This window comes from Monodelphis domestica, chromosome 7 (genome assembly GCF_027887165.1).
Source record: "Monodelphis domestica isolate mMonDom1 chromosome 7, mMonDom1.pri, whole genome shotgun sequence".
Lineage (NCBI taxonomy): Eukaryota > Metazoa > Chordata > Mammalia > Didelphimorphia > Didelphidae > Monodelphis > Monodelphis domestica.
The window spans coordinates 234,906,683-234,926,086 of NC_077233.1; positions in this window are offsets into that span (position 1 = coordinate 234,906,683).

Genomic DNA, 19,404 nt, shown 5'->3' on the forward strand with positions numbered 1-19,404 from the left:
CTATGATTCTAACCCATGGTCACATGTCAGCATTGAGGCGGACCCCTGTGAATTTCCAAACTGCTGCCTTTTCCTCCACCTGTCTCTTTCCGACAGTGATATCCAAATTACTCACCACCTGCAGTTAGAATGGTGAATAATTGAACGTCTGAAAATATTAAAGAACTTCTTTTAAAAAATCTCTTAAATATTACCCATGTGCTTTTATGGTAACCTGCAGGGTTTCTTCCTTTTGCACATGACTCCAGATCCCCTGAGCCTAAGAAGTTGCTCAGAATAATACAAGGAAATGCAACCCTACCTGGTAATGTGTTATAATTTTTAGCTCTAGCTGTGGATGGAAGCCAAGACTAGGTTTATGCAAGTTGGAAAAGAATAAAATGTCCCTAACTGTAAATAAGCAGGGATGCCAATAGCTTATTTTAATGTACTGCATTACTGATGACTGTGGCTTAGCAAAATGCCCTCGAGAACTAGAAGGAGAGAAGTGAGCCAAGAGATTGGGTAATAAGCCAGAAAGTGCAAATCAATGCCCTTTAAGCTGATTTCTTTTACAGGTGGGGCATTGGGGCCGGGGATGAAAAATATTGAAGCTTTTCATTAAATATGCATCCATGATGGCAGGAGGAGAAGGGTCTTGAAGGTAATATGGAATCTGGTTTATTGTCTTAGCCCCTCGACCTGAAATAAATAACTCCCCTTATGTTGTGATTTCATGAAATTGGTTTTTCATCTATGGCCAAACCTCAATTAATTTGAGGCTGATTTATCCAGTTCATAATCATTCAGGCCCTGGGTTTTTCCATCTCTCCCTCTGCCTGCCTTTGGGCCATTTCAGTGTTCATTATCACCCTGAGGGTGTCTGGAGAGGAGAAGAGAACATGAAGGCCAAAGCCAACCACTGGCTGAACTCTCTGTTCTGATGGATAAATGGAAGTAATGTATATGAAAGCACTTTGTAACCATGTCAGAGTGATTGAGGGAGTAACTTAGAATGAAAATTGGCAAGAAAAAAATCTAGGAGAATCTTGGCATTTCACCGAAGAAATATACTGTGATGATGTTGAGATGAGGACATTGAATTAAATGTCTGAATTAAAAATTACACTGGGGCATGTGGACCAGTGGATAGAGCATCGGGCCTGAAAATAGGAAGACCCAAGTCCAAATCTGGCCTCAGACACTTATTAGCTGTGTGACTCTGGGCAATCACTTAATCCTGTTTACTTCAGTTGCCATTTGTAAAATGAGCTGGCAAAGGAAATTCCAATAGCTTTGCCACAACAATGTAAATGTAAAGACCAATAATAAAAAACAAACAAATGCTGTGTAATTATAAAGAACAAACTTGGGGTTCTCAAAAAGAGATATGAGAAATGCACCCCTTTCCATCTTAGCCAAAATGGGATATAATGGGTGTGGACTACTGCATGTAACACTGGATATGATGCATGCGTTGGCTAGTTTTCTCAAACCATTTTTTGTTTGTTTTCACTCTTAAAAAGAGTCAAAGAAAGAAAATCCCAAATCTGGTCATGAAGAATCAGACATAACCAAAATGGCTGTACAGTAATAATAAATCTATGTGGCAGAGAAGTATATTTGAGTTTTAAATGAGTGATTTAGCTCAGATGTTTTTAGTCTAATTTTGTGTCACAAATCTTTTTTGGCAATCTGGTCAAATCTCTGAGAGATGACCTCAGAAAAATGTCTTTTAATGCATAACATAAAATTAATCAGTTTACAAAGGAAAAAAATTAAATTGAAATACAGTTGTCAAAATATATTTTTTAAAAGTTCAAGGAACCCTGGTAAGAATCTTTGATTCTATAGCTTCCCAGGCTATAGTGGACCTCCATAATTACAGTGCTATAAAAAGGTCTGAGCCACAGATTCCTGCTTCATAAAAGGAAGGTTTTGGACTTTGCAGTCTCTAAGGTCTCTCATACTTCTAAGCCTATATTATCTGTATTTCTATAATTCTATTTCTCTAGACCTAATGATATTTCCATTTATTTCAGATAGCTAAGGGACTGGTTTCTACTAAAGAAGTGAAAGATTTTATAAGAATAGAAGAAAGAGAGAAAATGAAGGAATGAATGAAGGAAGGAAGGAAGGAAGGAAGGGGGAGGGAGGGAGGAAGGAAGGAAGGAAGGGAGGGAGGGAGGGAAGGAGGAAGGAAGGAAGGAAGGAAGGAAGGAAGGAAGGAAGGAAGGAAGGAAGGAAGGAAGGAAGGAAGGAAGGAAGGAAGGAAGGAAGGGAGGAAGGGAGGAAGGGAGGGAGGGAGGGAGGAAGGAAAGAAGGAAGAAAGGAAGGAAGGGAGGGAGGAAGGAAGGAAGGAAGGAAGGAAGGAAGGAAGGAAGGAAGGAAGGAAGGAAGGAAGGAAGGAAGGAAGGGAGGGAGGATAGAAGGAAGGGAGGGAAGAAGGAAGGAAGGGAGGGAGGGAGGGAGGGAGGGAGGGAGGGAGGGAGGAAGGGAGGAAAGAAGGAAGAAAGGAAGGAAGGAAGGAAGGAAGGGAGGAAGGGAGGGAGGGAGGAAGGAAAGAAGGAAGAAAGGAAGGAAGGAAGGAAGGAAGGAAGGAAGGAAGGAAGGAAGGAAGGAAGGGCGGAAGGGACGGAGGAAGGGAGGGAGGGAGGAAGGAAGGAAGGAAGGGAGGAAGGGACGGAGGAAGGGAGGGAGGGAGGAAGGAAGGGGGGGAGGGAGGGAGGGAGGGAGGAAGGGAGGAAGGGAGGGAGGGAGGAAGGGAGGGAGGAAGGAAGGAAGGAAGGAAGGAAGGAAGGGATGGAGGAAGGAAGGGAGGAAGGGAGGGAGGGAGGGAGGGAGGAAGGAAGGAAGGAAGGAAGGAAGGGAGGGAGGAAGGGAGGGAGGAAGGAAGGGAGGAAGGGAGGGAGGGAGGGAGGAAGGAAGGAAGGAAGGAAGGAAGGAAGGGAGGGAGGAAGGAAGGGAGGAAGGGAGGAAGGGAGGGAGGGAGGGAGGGAGGGAGGGAGGGAGGAAGGAAGTCTTTCTTGCAAGGTAGTAAGGTATATTGGAAGAGTGGCTTGGAGCTGGAAGACTAGGTTCTAATCCTGCCTCTCCTACTTGTTGACAGTGTTGTTTCTACATGAAATTAGGTTTAAATGGACATTTAAGAGTCTCAAGTTTTTTCTTTAAAATGAAGAGTGTGATATGGAGAAATCAGAATAACAGAGGAAGAATCATAAATTAATGCCAGGTTAGCAGAAGCATAAACATAATAGATATAATAACCATAACAATGTAAGGAGCAATAACAAAGAACAAAGACTAATTATGAAGGACAAACTTGATTCTCAAAATGAGATATGAGAAATGAATTTCCTTTCCATCTTAACAGAAATTGGATACAATGGGTGTAGACTACTGCATGTGATATTGGATATAGTTAATGTGTTTTCTAGTTTTGTTGAAACCATTTTTTTCACTCTTAAAAATTCTTTGTTATAAAGGATACTTTTCTAGGTAGAGGATGGAGAGTGATATATTGAGAAATGAAGATGATATAAAAATGATCAACACTATATAATTTTTAGATGAAGGGATAGGATGAGATGGTTTCTGAAGTGCCTTCCAGCTTGAACACTCTGTGAGTTAGTTCAGTGGTCTTGACTGACATCTGTCTTTTCCCACTTTGGCCTTAAATTCCTTTCTTGCACAATCACCAGCTGACACAGTGATAAATATTGCTGGAATGGAAAAATTAGAATTTTTCCCTCCAAAGTGGAACATCAGGCTTTCCTTTTCCAATAACTCCTTCTTCGTTCAAATCTAATTACAAAATGATTTTTAATCATTGTAAAATAAATTCACTCTTCATGTCGGGAAGTATTAAAGCCCTAATTTAAAGAAAAACACGTTCTAATGGATCTGCACTAAGGAACAGGACATAGCTGGCCTTGTCAGCTACTCAATAATTTAACTGCAAATGAAGTGTGCAAAATACAATATTTGTGTCATAAACCACCCTACTTGTCACATAATAGATTTCTGAAGAGTCATGTTTCAAGATACTAAGCAACATTAAGTCAGAGCAATGAAAAGATCCCAGCTGAAGTTTATAGGTTCCATGTGCTTATGAAGGAAGGAATTGAGCCTCACCTAAGCCAGTGACCCACAGGACAGAGATGCCATATTTCATTGGTTTCTCTCGTATAAAAATAACAGTTGAAAACCGTTCGTGCAACAACCTTATTATTTAATTCATTGACACTCTTCCATGTCTAAGTGGTTATAATGTCAATTATCTTCCTGAGGCCATAAGGATTCTGCTCTCCTGTTGTCTTCTTTGCCTTCAGCATTGCATCCCAGGAACAAAATGGTAACTTGAAGATTTGGTGCCCAGAACAAGCTTCACAGACATACCCAGGTTAAGCAGCATGAAATAAGTCCTCAAATCAACTTTGCAAAAGAAACTCATTTGATGGAGGGAGAGATGCCAGGAATCACAGAATCACAGAAGGTGAGAATTGGAAAGGACTTTAGCAGACACCTAGTTTAATTCAAATGTGAATAAATTTCCACTATGGTGAATTGACATTCTTTATCTTGAAGACTTCCAAGGTAGGGAGAATTTATTACCTTTGCTATTAGGATGTTTTTCCTTGCATCTAGCCTAAAATGGCTTCTCTGTAGTTAACACAAAGTATTCTTTATGGGATAGGGCAGCTAGGTGATATAGTGGATAGAATATTGGACCTCTAGTCAAGAAGACTCATCTTTCTGAGTTCAAAATCGGCCTTGGACACTTACTTGCTATGGGACCCTAGGCAAGTCACTTGATGCTGTTTGCCTCAGTTTTCTCTTCTATCAAATGAGGTGAAGAAAAATGGCAAACCAGTACAGTATCTTTGCCAAAAAAAAATCCAAATAGGTGTCACAAAGAGTTGGAGCATGACTGAAAAATGACTAAATAACAACTCCTTGTTATGGAATAGGCACATAGAGGCGTAGAATTCTACATTGATGCTCCCCCCCCCCATTAGTTAGTTCCTTCCAGAACCTCTCTTTTTAAAGCTAACAATAGCTCCATTCCTCTCTGGGCTCCAATCCTGGTTCTCTATCATACTCCTGATCAGGTTCCTTTTTAACACTCATTTTCAGCTTACTTTTATGTGTCGTAAACTCCTTGAAAATAAGGACTGTCTTTCTTTCTGTTTATATTGGAAATTCCCAGAGACTTAACACAGTACCTGTCACAAAATAAGGACTCCATAAATGAATTTTTATTATTTTTCCAATTACTGTTCCTTTCATTATTATATTACTACAGTTAGTGGTAGGATAAGTATTCCTAATACCAATGAACATAATGGTGACAATACATGGAAGCTTATTAGCTGCATGTTTAGAGAAACCTGAAATTGCTCTTTGTTTTGGTAACTGGGCTATTTTAATGCCTTTTGTTTCTTTAAGCCCTTACCTTCTGTCTTAGAATCAATACTGTATATTGGTTCCAAGGCATGAGAGCATTAAGTATACAGGGTTTACAGGACACTGTTATTCCATTTGTCTTTCAAGAGTTAACCAAAGGATATAAAGAGCTCAAATTTATGAGAATAATGTAGTAAAATGATTTACAAGAAACCATTTTCCTTCCCTCGTAAACCTTGGGACCACTTTCCTGAATACTTACATACCATAAAGTAAGAGAGTGATTATAAGAGGCCTACATGGGAAACACGTAAGGTGGGCAACTCCACCAGGCTTGCCAGACCAAGATTCTTGCAGTATTTCTTGCAATATCCACAAGGCTCATAGGTCTTCTTTCTGCTACGCACATTCATCTACTGTTTGGCCAAGGTCTTTAGTGTTTTCAGATTCTGGATAAACTGAAATTCTTATCTAGAGAACTACTAGACTCTTACAGATTACATGGCAACTCCATAAACTTCAAAGGTCTGGTCTTATCTGGATCGAAAAGTCCAATTGCAAGGAGCTATATTTCATCCAATGAATTTATCTACCTTGTAGGCTGAATGGATTTATACTTATTTGTGTGTGTGTGTGAAGATCTGTAATTTTTCTGGAGTAAGGAGCTTCCAGTTAGGAAATTTCCTCTACCAATGTAAATCAACTTATATTATTTTAATTTAATTTAATTTTTTTCCAGATTCTAATGTCAATACAATTTTTAAAATATTTGTTTTCTGATATTTTGCACACCATGTTCTCTCTCACTCCTAACTCTCCCTATCCCAGAAGGAAGGCAATATGAAATGGATTGTACATATATTTTCATAAAACTTCTGTATTTAGAGATTCAATTGGGACACTGTATAAGTAAATTGCCCAGAGTCTCACACTTGGTATCTATTAAAAGTTCTACTTAAAACCCAGGGTTTCCTGATTCCTAAGCTGGTTTTTTATCCATTTTATAACTCTTGCTCTGAGAATACCCATATGAATAGCAATAACTAACCTAGCTATGCTTCAAACACTTCAAAGATCACTATGCCATTCCCCTCGGCATAAACCAATGGATATCCACTTAGCAGTGAAACATGGCCACATTCTATTGACTTATGGATGCCCATAGAGCAAGAGCCCTTGAATTTTAGTATTTCTTCCCTATGGCCCAATGTCCCAATCTGTCCATTGGATTCCATCATATATTTTCCTCACTATCCCAAAGCTGCTCTGGAAGCCATGGAATGTACAGTGCATTTTGGTTAGTTTTCTAGTTTCCCCCTTCTCTCAATGGCTCCTGCTCATCTGTCTTTATCCAAGATGTCTTTAAGAGAATTTCCTACATTCATTTAGTGGTGAAAATTAGCTCTTCTCTCAGGGCACCATCAACCCAAGTGTAATCCTTCTTGTCCTGGAGATTCCCCTTACTCATCAGGAGATGATGGTGTCAGGCAGTCATCTCAGTTGGAGTAGACACTTCACAAGTGTTAATGATCTTCAGGTCTCTCACGCAGCAGATAAGGGACGTGGGTGTGGGGGTTTCTTTTAAGACATCCTCTGGTACCAAAATACTCTATTCAGACGCCAGCATCTTTCCTTCCAATAATATCCTTTGTTTAAAGCATAAAGTACAATCTGCCAGAAACTAGCTATAGCTTTCTATAGGAAGTAAGCCAAAAAATGGCCCGGAGATGATGCTTTTATTGTTTTTGCTGATTAGGGTTATCAAATACATTCCAACCTGCAACATTGAAAGGGCTATATTTCCCTCTCTTATCCCCTGGTGACCTGCTTTCAGTTTTACTGGGGTGGGGACAAGCTAGAGAAAGCAGGGGATGGGATGCAGAGGCTGTTTATGGGAAATTGGTCTGACCAGTCTGGGGGAGGGGAGCAGGAGAAAGGCAGGCGGTAAATAGACAGATGCTTTGTTCTAGCCATAGAGTAGGATATAAAATTGGGAAGAAGGTCTGGGAAGGGGAAGAGAGAGGATAACACGTTTTTCCTGGCTATGGATAATTAATTTAAAGTCTAGGTTCGACACTATAATTTTGGAGGGTACCAGTCTTCCAATCAATGCTAGTGAATACAGCTGAAGAACAGGGATGGTTTCATTTTTGTCTTTGTGACCCTACTAAATATCTTAGTGTCTTGTACAAAGTAGGTGCTTAACAAATGACAGTTGATTAATTGACTGCTAGACCTTTGGCTAAGTGCATTAAGGGAGGTGACTCCAATATTATAAGGAGCCCTAAGATATTTTCTATTCTGTTAATTCATTCTACTTTTCTTTTCTCAGGGTGTTAATCCTTCGTATATTTCCAAGCCACATGAGCTAGAGCTAGAAGTCATCTAACCAAAGGATTAGCTAGGTGGTTCAGTGGATTGAGTGCTAGACCTGGAGTCAGGAGGACTCGGGCTCATAGCTGACCTCAAATGCTTACTACCTGTGTGACCCTGGACAAAGAGCTGTCACTAGGACCGAAAGTAAAGGGTTAAAATCTAACCATATCACCTCATTTTATGGATGAGGAAATTGAAGCCCCAAGAAGGGAAATTATATGTCCAGGTAGATGGAGTTTGAATCCAGTTTCTTTGACTCCAGAGACTGTATTTTTTCTACAGGATCACACTTTCTTCCTCTAGTATCATGAACCTTAAAGAATTCTGTTTCCATGGATAACTGTCTGGATTATGGTATGTTATGAACAAATAAGGATACAGATCATAAATTAGGTAAAGGACAGTTATGATTCTTCAGGACCCCATAATCTATCTCCTTGTAATTACCTGTATGTGAACTGTTTGCATGTGCAATTGTTCCTGGGTACTTAGGAGGAGGGGACCATTGGCAATATTAGCAAACCTTGCTCCACAAAACTGAGACAATCTTTATTATTTCAGTTTCCTGACATTTCTTCTGGAAAAGAAGAGAGAGGCAAAATTAAACTGAAACTCCTCTTTTCCCTCAGGAAAAACCTTGAAGAGTTAATTGTAAGGGACTCTCACTTGCATTTGTTTTTCTGGCATTTGTCCAGAATCAGATAATAATAGCTAACATGGATATATTCTGAAGGTTTTCAAAGTCCCTTACAAAAATGATCTCATTTAATCTTTACAAATATTCTGGGAGGTAGGTGCTATTATTATCCTCACCTATGATGAAATTAAGGTGAAAAGGGATACGTGACTTGACCAGGGTCCCATAGCTAGCAAGTGACTAAGACCAGATTTGAATTCAGGTCACCTTGACTTAAGGTCCAGGATTCTAGCTACTGAGCCACCCAAAGCTGCCTCTGATCTAGATCTTTATTAGATCCTTTCAAATGGAGTAAAAACATTTGGGTGAAAGGACATGATGGCTATCCATGAGTGCATTTGCATAAGAAGAACTAAAAGACACTTCCACATAGAGTTCTTTTTGTTTTTCTCCAAGGTTGGGAGTCAGAAAGGAAGATGAGTCCTGCAGATAGATGCCACAGTAACAGGATTGTGGATATGGGTGTCAGGAGATGGGGTAGAGTTGTTCCATGCCACCTGACTATTTTGAGGGTAGAGCTATGAAGTGTGGGAACTTCAGCCTCCAGAACATGCTGGGAGGAAGGGAGAATTCCTTGGAAGAAAGAGAAGACTCCTACTGTATTGACATCCTGGGAGACACAATCCTGGACATCCCAGCTCTCTCTAAGATTTTCTCACTGGGCATTGAAGTGGATTAGAGTATTTGAAAACTAAGCTGCAGCTCCATTAAAAAATAATCTTTAACCCTTAGTTCTAGAGGCCCTAATTAAAAATCAATTCCATTTTGGGGGGTTGTAAATCTGACAGTAATACTCCTTCTAATGGCAAAGGCAAGATAAATAGTATGTCAGGTAAACTCAGCAGGAAAATGACATTTTCATTAGCAATTTACTGGGTGTGAAATTTCCTCCATGATGAAGCATTCATGAACAATGCAGGGTAACTATCTTCCAAGAGCTCCATGTATTGCTAATTAATGGGGGGAAACAGGCTAGATTAAATGTCTGCTCCCAAAATTATTTTAGTGTGCTTGGGAGAATTATTTTGTATGCACCTTTCACAGTGGAAATAAGTCAGGACAGAAAACAATAAACAAGATGACATAACAAGATGATTGCAGACTATTGCAGGCCAGAAAAATCTAATCCTGTCTCCTAACAGCATTGCAATCTTTATTGTGGCTGTATGTGCCCCAATTCATCAGCCCATTGCAGCAGGATATTCCCTCCAGCAATCATTCAATTTCAGCGCAGCCCTAGAACAGGTATTGACTTTGGGGACTGGTTATTCATCCCAGGCTCAATGTACCTTCATCAAAAGAGTCTCAGGGTAGCCTCAGAAGCATGCTAAGAAGTTCTCCAAAAGCAGGTAGAGGTTACAAAAAATTTCTGTCTCTTGCAAGATAAGAAAGAAAATTTAAGGCTATTCCTCTGTTTAAGAAACTACAGTGCTTAGGGTGCAGTCCAAGAAAGTTCATGCTATAGAATTCAAGGTCCCCCAGGAAATTCCTTCAATATATCTATTTTACCTTTTTTGAATTTAAAAATTGTAAAGATATTTTGTTTTCTTACTTACAATTTTCAACATTATGTTTTCTGAAATTTGAAAATCCAATTTGCCTCCTTCCCTCTCCTTCCCCCTTTGCAGCAAAAAGCTAATCTTATATCCTTACAACAATGGTGAGCAATTTATATCGATTTTACCTTAATGAAGTTCAAATGCTTTGCTCCAGCTGGGCCAGTCTCCTTGTCTGTCCCTCCTATTCATCATGTTCTTCCCACCTCCATGCTTTTGCCCAGTTGGTTCCTTGGTTCCTCTTCCTACAACATTCTCTCATATACTCTTTGTCCATTCAAACCATATCCATCTTTCAAGTTCTACCTTTTTGTATGAAGATTTCCCAGACAACTCCAGCTTCCATTAGTTTCTTTCTTATGTGAAATAATAGGGGGAGGGTGAAGTTGAGTGAGATATTTCTGATCAATGATTCTGTACCACTCTGTTGTAGAAGAGCTTAGTATTTAGAAAAACATTGAACTAGATGGCCTTCCACATGTGAGATTCTGTAGAATTTATACAAGGTGTCATAAAAGTCTTAGAAAAGTCTTAAATCATTAAAGGCTATTTTTAAGCTATGAAAGCTTGCTGCAGATGCATTGTGAGAAGATGGCAGAGTAAGGCATGAAGCTTTTTCACTCTCCTAATACTCCTCACAAACAACCAAAAATAATTTCACAGAATCAAAACTAAAAGCAGAAAATAAAGCCAGTTAGAAGTCAGGAGTGAAGCTGCATAGCTCTGGAATGCCAGGGAGGAAGGGCTCTGATTCCCCTGGTTTCAGGTACTCACCTGTAGTCCCTGGGGCATGACAGAACAAAGTGGGATTAACAAGATGACCCTTGGGAGCAGAATTAGCAACTTTGCCTTTTTTTTTTGTTATTCCTCCAGGACATCACTAGAATTGTCAGGCAGATGGCCCTGGGAGCAGCTGTGTCTCCTCCTGCCTTGGCCCCAGAGTCTCCCACTGGCCCATAGCTAGGGATTAGGGGAATGGACACACCTGTGAGTCAGTGGACCTGGGTCCTGAAGGTAGGAGCTCTTTCATACTGCCAACAAAGGATGGACTTTGGAGGCCCAGGGAATGTGGACTGGACACTTGCTCTGCCCTTGGCTGCTGCAATAGGAGAGGAGGAGTGAGGAAGGAGCTTGCAAGGTAAGTGTGGTTACTGAGGGACTGGGGCCCCATCCCCTACGGCCACTCTCAGATGAGTGGAATCCCTGATTGTCGCCATAGTGGGAGGTCACACCTGCTGCTTGCAGTAGCAGTGGAAGAACTGCCTGCTGGCTCTAGTGAAAACACCTGAGGTCAAACCGGCTGGGGCTAGAGTTGGGGGACCCAGGATTACATCAGACTTTGGAAAATTGAACAAATTAAATCGGAATCGGGGAAAATGTAAGGTGAAGGTGAATGTAATGGAATGAGCTGAAATGGTAGTGAAATAGACCAGGAGGAGGTAGGGTGGAATGGCTATCTCATTTGGAAAAAGAATGAATGGAGGAACTTCCACAGAGAAGGGGAGAAGGGGATTGAGGGCTTATAGTACTAGTAGCCTACTGTTCTTATCAGACCTGGCATAAAGAGAGAATACCATACACAATTAGAAGTGTCTTGATGTACAGAGAAACAGGAGGGAAGGGAGATGGTATAAGCAGGGACTGAGGAGGGCAATATATATATATACATATATATATATATGTATATATATATATATATATATCAGTCTCCTCTTCATATATAGAGGAGACTGATAAAGTGGGAGGATAGGGAGTAACAAGATAGGGAAGGAAATTTTTGAATTAAACTCATATCAACAAGTAGGACAGCCAGTTGTGGGGATAAGCAAGAGAGTTTTGGAAAAGTGGCTAGAATAAGAAGAAAAAGAAAAAGATAAGGGGGAAGGACAAGGGAGGAGCCTTTGAAAAGGTGGAGCAATTTGGAACCAGGAAGGCAGAAAGAGAGGAAAAGGGAGGATATTTGGGAAGGTGTATAAATTGGAGAGATATTAGTCAAAAGAAATTGGAGATCTGAGGAAGGCAGGAAAAAAGGAAGAGGGGGATGAATAGTGAGAAGGAACAGCAGATGGAAATGCAAAGCTAGAGTATAATGGGATAAATTCACACATAGGAAGAAAATGGATAACAGAGAGGATCAAAAATCAGGACCTGACAATGTGTTGTTTACAAAGAACACACTGAAAATGAAGGTGAGGGCCTGCCTGGAGCAGAAGATACCATGCCTCAACTGATAGAGAAAGCAGGGGTAGCAGTTATGATTTCTGACAGATGGTGCTAAAATGGATATATTTGGAAGAAATAAACAGGGTAGCTATATTATGTTGGAGGGGAGGGATAACTATGGATAAGGGGGAAAAGTTTACCTCACTAAGATTTTTAGGATATTCTATATTGCCCTGTTTTTAAGGGTTAAGAATTGGATCTATTATTTCACTAGTCTCGGGCACTCCAAGAAAAAAGAATTCTCTCTACTAAATCAAAATGTAATCAAAATTATCTTTTATTCAATTTGGAGTCTTAGAGAGTTGACCAAAAAGGTTCAACAATGTTCCGGGAATACATTGCTAGTATATGTCAAGATGTGAAAACCAGCACTCTATCTGCTATACATCAGGAGTGTCAAAAATCAAATAGAAATGGGAGCCACTTTATTGTACATAGTTAGGTGGTACAGCAGATAGAGTTCTGGGTCTGGAATGAGGAGAATCTAAGTCAAGTCTGAGCTCAGACACTTATTTGCTATGTGACCCTGAGAAAATAAATCACTTAACCCTGAATAGCCTTAGTTTCCTTATCTGTAAAAATAAGCAAGAAAATTTGAGGAATTGGCCAATTCCTCCAATAAATTTGCCAAGAGAACCTCAAATGGGGTCACAAAGAATTGGGCAGGACTGAAAAGACTGCTTATTGACTTAGGAAACCACATGTTAGCATTATCTGTGTTCTATTTTCTAATTTATTTTTTGTTAAATCTTTCCCAATTACATTTAAGTCCTATTCAGCTGCAAGGAAGTGGCGGTGGTATGTGTGTGTGTGTAACTGCCTCTTCTCTCTGTCTGTTTCTCATATATGTAACTAGGATCTCTGCAACAAGATTGTAATAACCATGTGGCAAGAGTTTAAAAATATTTCACTCTACTCAAAAACGTTAATATTGGCTAATGAAAAAGTATTCATCAATTCTTCTGCCACATTTTCAGTTCAAAATACTTAAGAACACTACTTATATTTTTACTCATATTTGTTGCTTATGTGTATTATGAAGCATAATCAATATATAATTATTATATTAATATAACAATATAATACATAAAATATTATTTGTCATCTTGTAATATATTATATATTGCTTCATAGATCTCATCTCATTTGATTCTCACAATTACTCTGCACAATAGCATAACTATTATTACCCCCCTTTTATAAGGAAGAAATTGGTTTAAAAAAAGAGGAAGTGACTTGTCCATCACCACACAACTGGGGAGAACCAGCCATCAACCTCCATATCTAGGCTTCATTTAAACCACACCATGCTGCTTAGGTTTCCATATGGCTTTATATGAATTGGTCATATAATGGCCTATATCTGAAAACCATTCATCTCTACCTTACCTGTAGACAAATGGTCATGTAAATTTATATGAACTGGAATCATCAAGTTCAGCCATTGACTCAATAATTTTTTTAATGCGAAGCAGGTAGGTGACTCAGTGGATTGAGAGCCAGGCTTAGAAACAGGAAATCCTGGATTCAAGTCTGACCTTGGACACTTTCAGCTGTGTGATTCTGGGCAAGTCACTTAACTCCCATTGCTTAACCTTTACCATTTTTCTGCCTTGGAATGGATACACTGCATCGATTCTAAGATGGAAGGTAAGGGTTTAAAAATAATAATAATTGACCAGAAATGTAGTATAATCATGGAACCAAGTTGTATATTGAAGAGAATTTCAAAATGGATGATTTGCCCTCATGGAACTTATGATCTAACAAAAGAAATGAGACATATCCTTTAAAGGAGTATGTGGTAAGTGATGCAAAAAAGAACAAATCACTATGGCAAATATTATAATCAAGATCATAAATTTAGAGCTGGAAGGGAAATTATATCATTGATTCCAACCTTCTTATTTTATAGATGAAGAAACTGAGGGTCAGAGAGGTAAAATGACCTATCCAGAGCCATATAGCAAGATCTGAAGAAGGAATCAAATACAGATTTTCCTAGCTCTAAATCTAGCATTCTAGCCAAATGTGCTATGCTAAACCCTTCATATGTTTTCATTTGACTATTCAGTATCCCTAGACTAGAAGGAGAGTGTATAAGGACTATGGGGTCTGGGGGAAGTTTTACCTGTATTGTACAAGGACAGAATTTAAAAGATGTCAAGTATCTCTGTGGTCACCTAATGACTTAAACCATCTTCACCATCCTTGAAAAGTGGTCATCTAGCCTTTGCTGGATGGTTTCCAAGGAGTTGGGAGCTCACTGCCTCTCAAGACAACCTTTCTACTTTTGGACAACTCTGTTAGGAGATTTTTCCATGAAATCTAGCCTAAACTGACTTCAGTTTCTAACCACTGCTCTTAGTTCTGTACTCTGGAACAAAACATAACATGACAACTGTTCAAATACTTAAAGGCAACAATTTATTCCACCTCCCCCCACAAGTCTCTCTTCCAGTTCCTTCAACTAATTTTCATATGACATGAATTAAAAAAAAACACTGCCTTCCTCTGAACCCTCTCCAGCTTATGAATGTCTATCTTAAGCTGGTGTCTAGAATTGAATATGGTACTCTAGATGAAGTCTAATGAGGAAAAGGTGCACTGGGACTCTCCTTATTCTTGGAAGCTATGTTCCTCTGAATGTAGATTTTTTTCTTGATTGTTTCATCATACTGAAGACTCATATTGAGCTTGAGATCTACTAATTCTGCTCCCCTTTATTCCCCAGAATAGACACCATTAAGTGAACTAGGATCCCCCATGCCCTGGAAGATCAGGTTGTTTCTCTTCTTCTTGCAGGGAACACCCAATAGAAAGCCTTTGTTGCAGTAAATGGTGTCAGCCAGGTAGGGGCATGGAGCCATCAGTTTAGGTAACATACTACCCTGAACTCCTCTACTATGAGCATCTGCTTTTCCCCAACTTGTAGCCATAATTTAAGACCCACAAAATGGTGCAGGGAGAGAAGAGGTGGATAGAAAATCTTTCCCATCCCAGACAGATAAATGTCTGTGGATAGATTTTGACTTACCACATGAGGCCTTGGGAAGAGGAAGGAACATTCTGAGTAACAGCAAAGTTGGGTCATTTGTAACAAGTCAATAGACAACTCTTCTTTCCCCAGTAAATTCTCTGTCTTGCCTTTTGGTAATATTGGCATCTTTGTTATCAAGCTGCGTTTGCTCTATTACTCTTATGGAGCTGTATTGAGTGCATTGGAAAGAAAATGTTGCCTTATTACAGATAGAGAGCCTTGTATTTATGATGCACATTTTGGGGGTAATGTGCCTGGCAGGTTTCTGCCAGAGGAGTGACAAATGCTATCAGGATTTCAGCTATGCTATTCCAACCTCTCCCTCCACCCCAGGGAGGCCTCTTCTGTCTCAGCTTAATGGGGATATATTGGAACTGCTTTCTTATTGTAGCTCTGAATTGTAGAATTTCTCTTATTCCAAGAAAGAGCTAGGCTTTGAAAGGCTCCAAAATGGGACCTGAGCAGATGGGTGGGACAGCTGAGCCCAAAGCAGATCAGGCAAATCTAGCAGGAAAGCAGGCTTTTGAGCAGAATGCTTTAGGATAGATCATTCTCTCTGGATAGAGTTCTGAACTCAGAGTTAGAATTCAGATCTGGTCTCAGATCCTTGCTAATTGTGGGATTATGGGTAAGCCATGAACAGTATTTGTCTCAGATTCTTCACCTGTACAATGGGGATAATGTTAGCACCTAGAGTTGTTGTGAGGATCAAATGAGAAAATATTTGTAAATCAGCATAGTATCAGGCACATATGAGGCTCTATATAAATATCATTATTACTTCATCTCTCTGGACTTTACCTTCCGTTATCTGTGCAATGAGAAAGTTGGCTTAAATGAACTCTCAGGTTCTTTCGAACTCTAAGCCTATGTTCTGGTCCCTTCTAGTTCTAGGGAACTCTATTTACAAATATTTGATTTGTAATTCATCTGAATGAAGTAAATCTGATTGGATTTTCTTATACTGCACAGATCTGTAGGGAGGAATGGAATAGGAGTTAGTTTTTGTTGAAAATCTAAATCTAAAGCATGCTTTAATTCAATTATGTGGTTATGGTAATCTAGAGACACATTTTCAACCCCCTTTTGTTTTCTCTTGTTTTGCTTTGTTTTATTTGGAAAACTTTGCTGGTCAAATTAGATAGCTATCTAACTTGAAAGTGTGACTCAAATTCTAATCTTAGCTCTGCCAAAAATTTGTTGTATAACTTTTGACCACTTTCTCTCTTCTCACATTGCTATCACCATGGTGTGGCTCTCATTGCCTCACATCTGGATTATTTCTATAGTCTGACATATTGGCCCCCCTGCCTCAACTCTCCCTCTAGGCTTTTATATCTTCTGCTCAACTGTCAGATTGATGTCTAAAGTGTGAGTCTGATCACATGTCTTCCTACTACCTCTCCTTATTACCCTATTATATAAGCTGTAGCATGCATAGTGGCTATACCCTGGTAAAAACATCTAAGCAGATGGGCTAAACCTGATTGAAGGTAATTAACAGGTTTCAAAATTATTAGTGATTTAGGGAGGTGTCTGCTCCTCCCTCTGGCATATGAAGACTTCCTCAGGTAAATTGGGCACTTGAGAACCATTTGTTCCAATGGCTAGGAAGGTGGCTAAAGCAGGCACTGTGGGGTACTTAAACTTGGCCAGACATTAAAGATGCCAAAGTCATCCACTGCATCATAGTCCATCTCAAATTGTCTTATCTTTTGTCCTGCCTCTGAACTTGGATGTCTCTGGAATAGGCTGATGAATTTCTGCTGTCTCTTTTAAATTTAGTTCATCTGACAGTCAGGACATTATCCTGGTCCTCTTTTTTAAAAAAAGGATGAAACATTAATTCCAGAGTCAGATATCACATCCCCTGACTTTTAAAACCCTTCCTAAGTTGGCTATTTCCTATTTTTCTGGTCTTTTTACACCTTACTCTTCTCCATGTACTCTAGCAATCCAGTTCCACTAGCCTTTTTGTTGATCTTCAAACAAATTATTCTATCTCCCAATTTCATGCATTCACTAACTGGCATTCTTTTCCTCTTCATCACTGTCTCTTGGCTTCCTCCAGTCTCAGGAAAAGCCCATTTTATTCAAGAAACCTGTCTTGGACCTTTTTCATTTTGATGCCTCTCCTCTGAGATTAAACCCAATTTATTCTGGATGCATTTATTCATACATGGTTGTTTACATGCTGGTTCTTCCAATAGAATGTGAGTTTTTGGGGAGAAGGGACTATTTTTTTTGCATTTTCTTTTGTTTTGTCTTTCTTTGTATCTCTGAGGTGTAATAAAGGACCTGGTACTTAGTAGACACTTAATATGCCTATTGATTTGAAGTGACATGACCTCTCAGCCTCAGTTTCCTCATCTATAAAAAATCACAGGGTCCAATATGTACAAAAAGTAATAATGATACTGTTTGTAGTAAATAAATGGAAAAAGATAGATTCTTATACTTTGGCTAAACAATAGTCTATGACTGTGATGAAATGTTATTGTTCAATAAATTCAGAACATAACTCACTGTAACTTTTTCTTGGATTTCCCAATCAGAATTTGGCCAGGTGTTTTTATCAGTTGCTATGGGAGAGTATAAAAGGGCTAAGACAATAACTAGATCCCACACCACCATTTTGGGCAGCAGTTCTGAAATCAGGAAGACCCATCTCCCTGAATTCAAATCTGGCTTCAGATACTTCTTAGCTATGTGACCCTGGCAAGTAATTGAACTCTGTTTCCTTTAGTTGTTCATTTGTAAAATGAACTGGAGAAGGAAATGTCAAGCCACTCCAGCATTTTTCCAAGAAAACTCCAAATGGGTTCACAAAGAGTCAGACATGACTAAAATATCTGAACAATAAACTCATTAAGTAATGACGAATATGAAGAAATATAGGAAAATTAATATGAATTGAGGCTATGTGAAATTAAATACACTAAGAAAGGAAGCCAAATTTAGAGGAACTATAATAACCAATCTTGGTCCTGGAGAATGGACCAAGAAACATACCTCCCCTTCTCTCAGTAGAAAAATAGGGAAACATGGGAGGCAAAGGATGAAATATACTTTACAATCTATAGGTATTCATTTAGTTGTGTTTAATTAACTTTTTATGTATCAAGACAGGATTCTATTCCTGGAATGGGGATGTGGAGGTCTTCTATTCAGAAATGGCCATAATGAAGAAACAGAAAGCATTAATAAAACATATTTAATTAAATGAATTGAGACCTAAATTAAGGAATAGATGGATGTTTTAGACAAAATATTTTCCCATATACTCCAGACAGAGAGCTGCACCAGTCACTTAGAATTATCTTCCTGCTCTAGAATGTCAGCTTATACCCCTGCTTGTGAAAATGAAAATAATTAACTCTCCCCTAATTGTGAAGATTAAACTGTAACCCCTGCCTATTTTTTAGATTTAATCACCAAAAGTGTAAACATCCTACTTAAAGTTGAGTGGGAAGATCTGCCCATTTTTAGATTTAATCACCAAAGGTATAAACACCCCATTCACACTTGAGTAGGGGAGTTCTGTGACCCACAAGTGTGATAGTGGGTGATGAATCAAAATTGACTAACTGCCTCCTGTGCAGTTCTAAGCAGGACTTCAACTGTGATTGGTGGATGTAGAATTAGGGGAAGACACAGGAAGTGGCATAAAAGAAAGTGTCTTTAAAAGGGAGTGACAACTTCCTGAGTACAGTTTCTACTGACAGTTCTTTCTTTCTTTGGAGTGGAGGCTGGTGGAGAATCTGCTAACTGGGCCCAAGATGTGGTGAGTGATTGGATTTTCCGAAGAGACTAGCCTCAGGAGAGATTTCTCGAGGTCCTTGGCTTTGCTGGGGCCTAAGGACTAACTCTCCCTGCCAGAGTTGATCCAGGGGCTGGGAGTAAATTACTTAATGCTTAGGCTAAATAACTTACCCTATTCTGTCTCTGATTTTCTTACTTCACTCTTTCTATATTTTGTAAATAAATTATAAAATCTCTTTTGGAATAAATTAATTTCTTGGCAACCCTATTTCTAAATATAATCCAGTCCAACCTTTAAATAAGCCCCCTCTCCCCCTTACAATATATTCTTTATGTATCCAACTTCTTTCTTAAGTACAACTCTT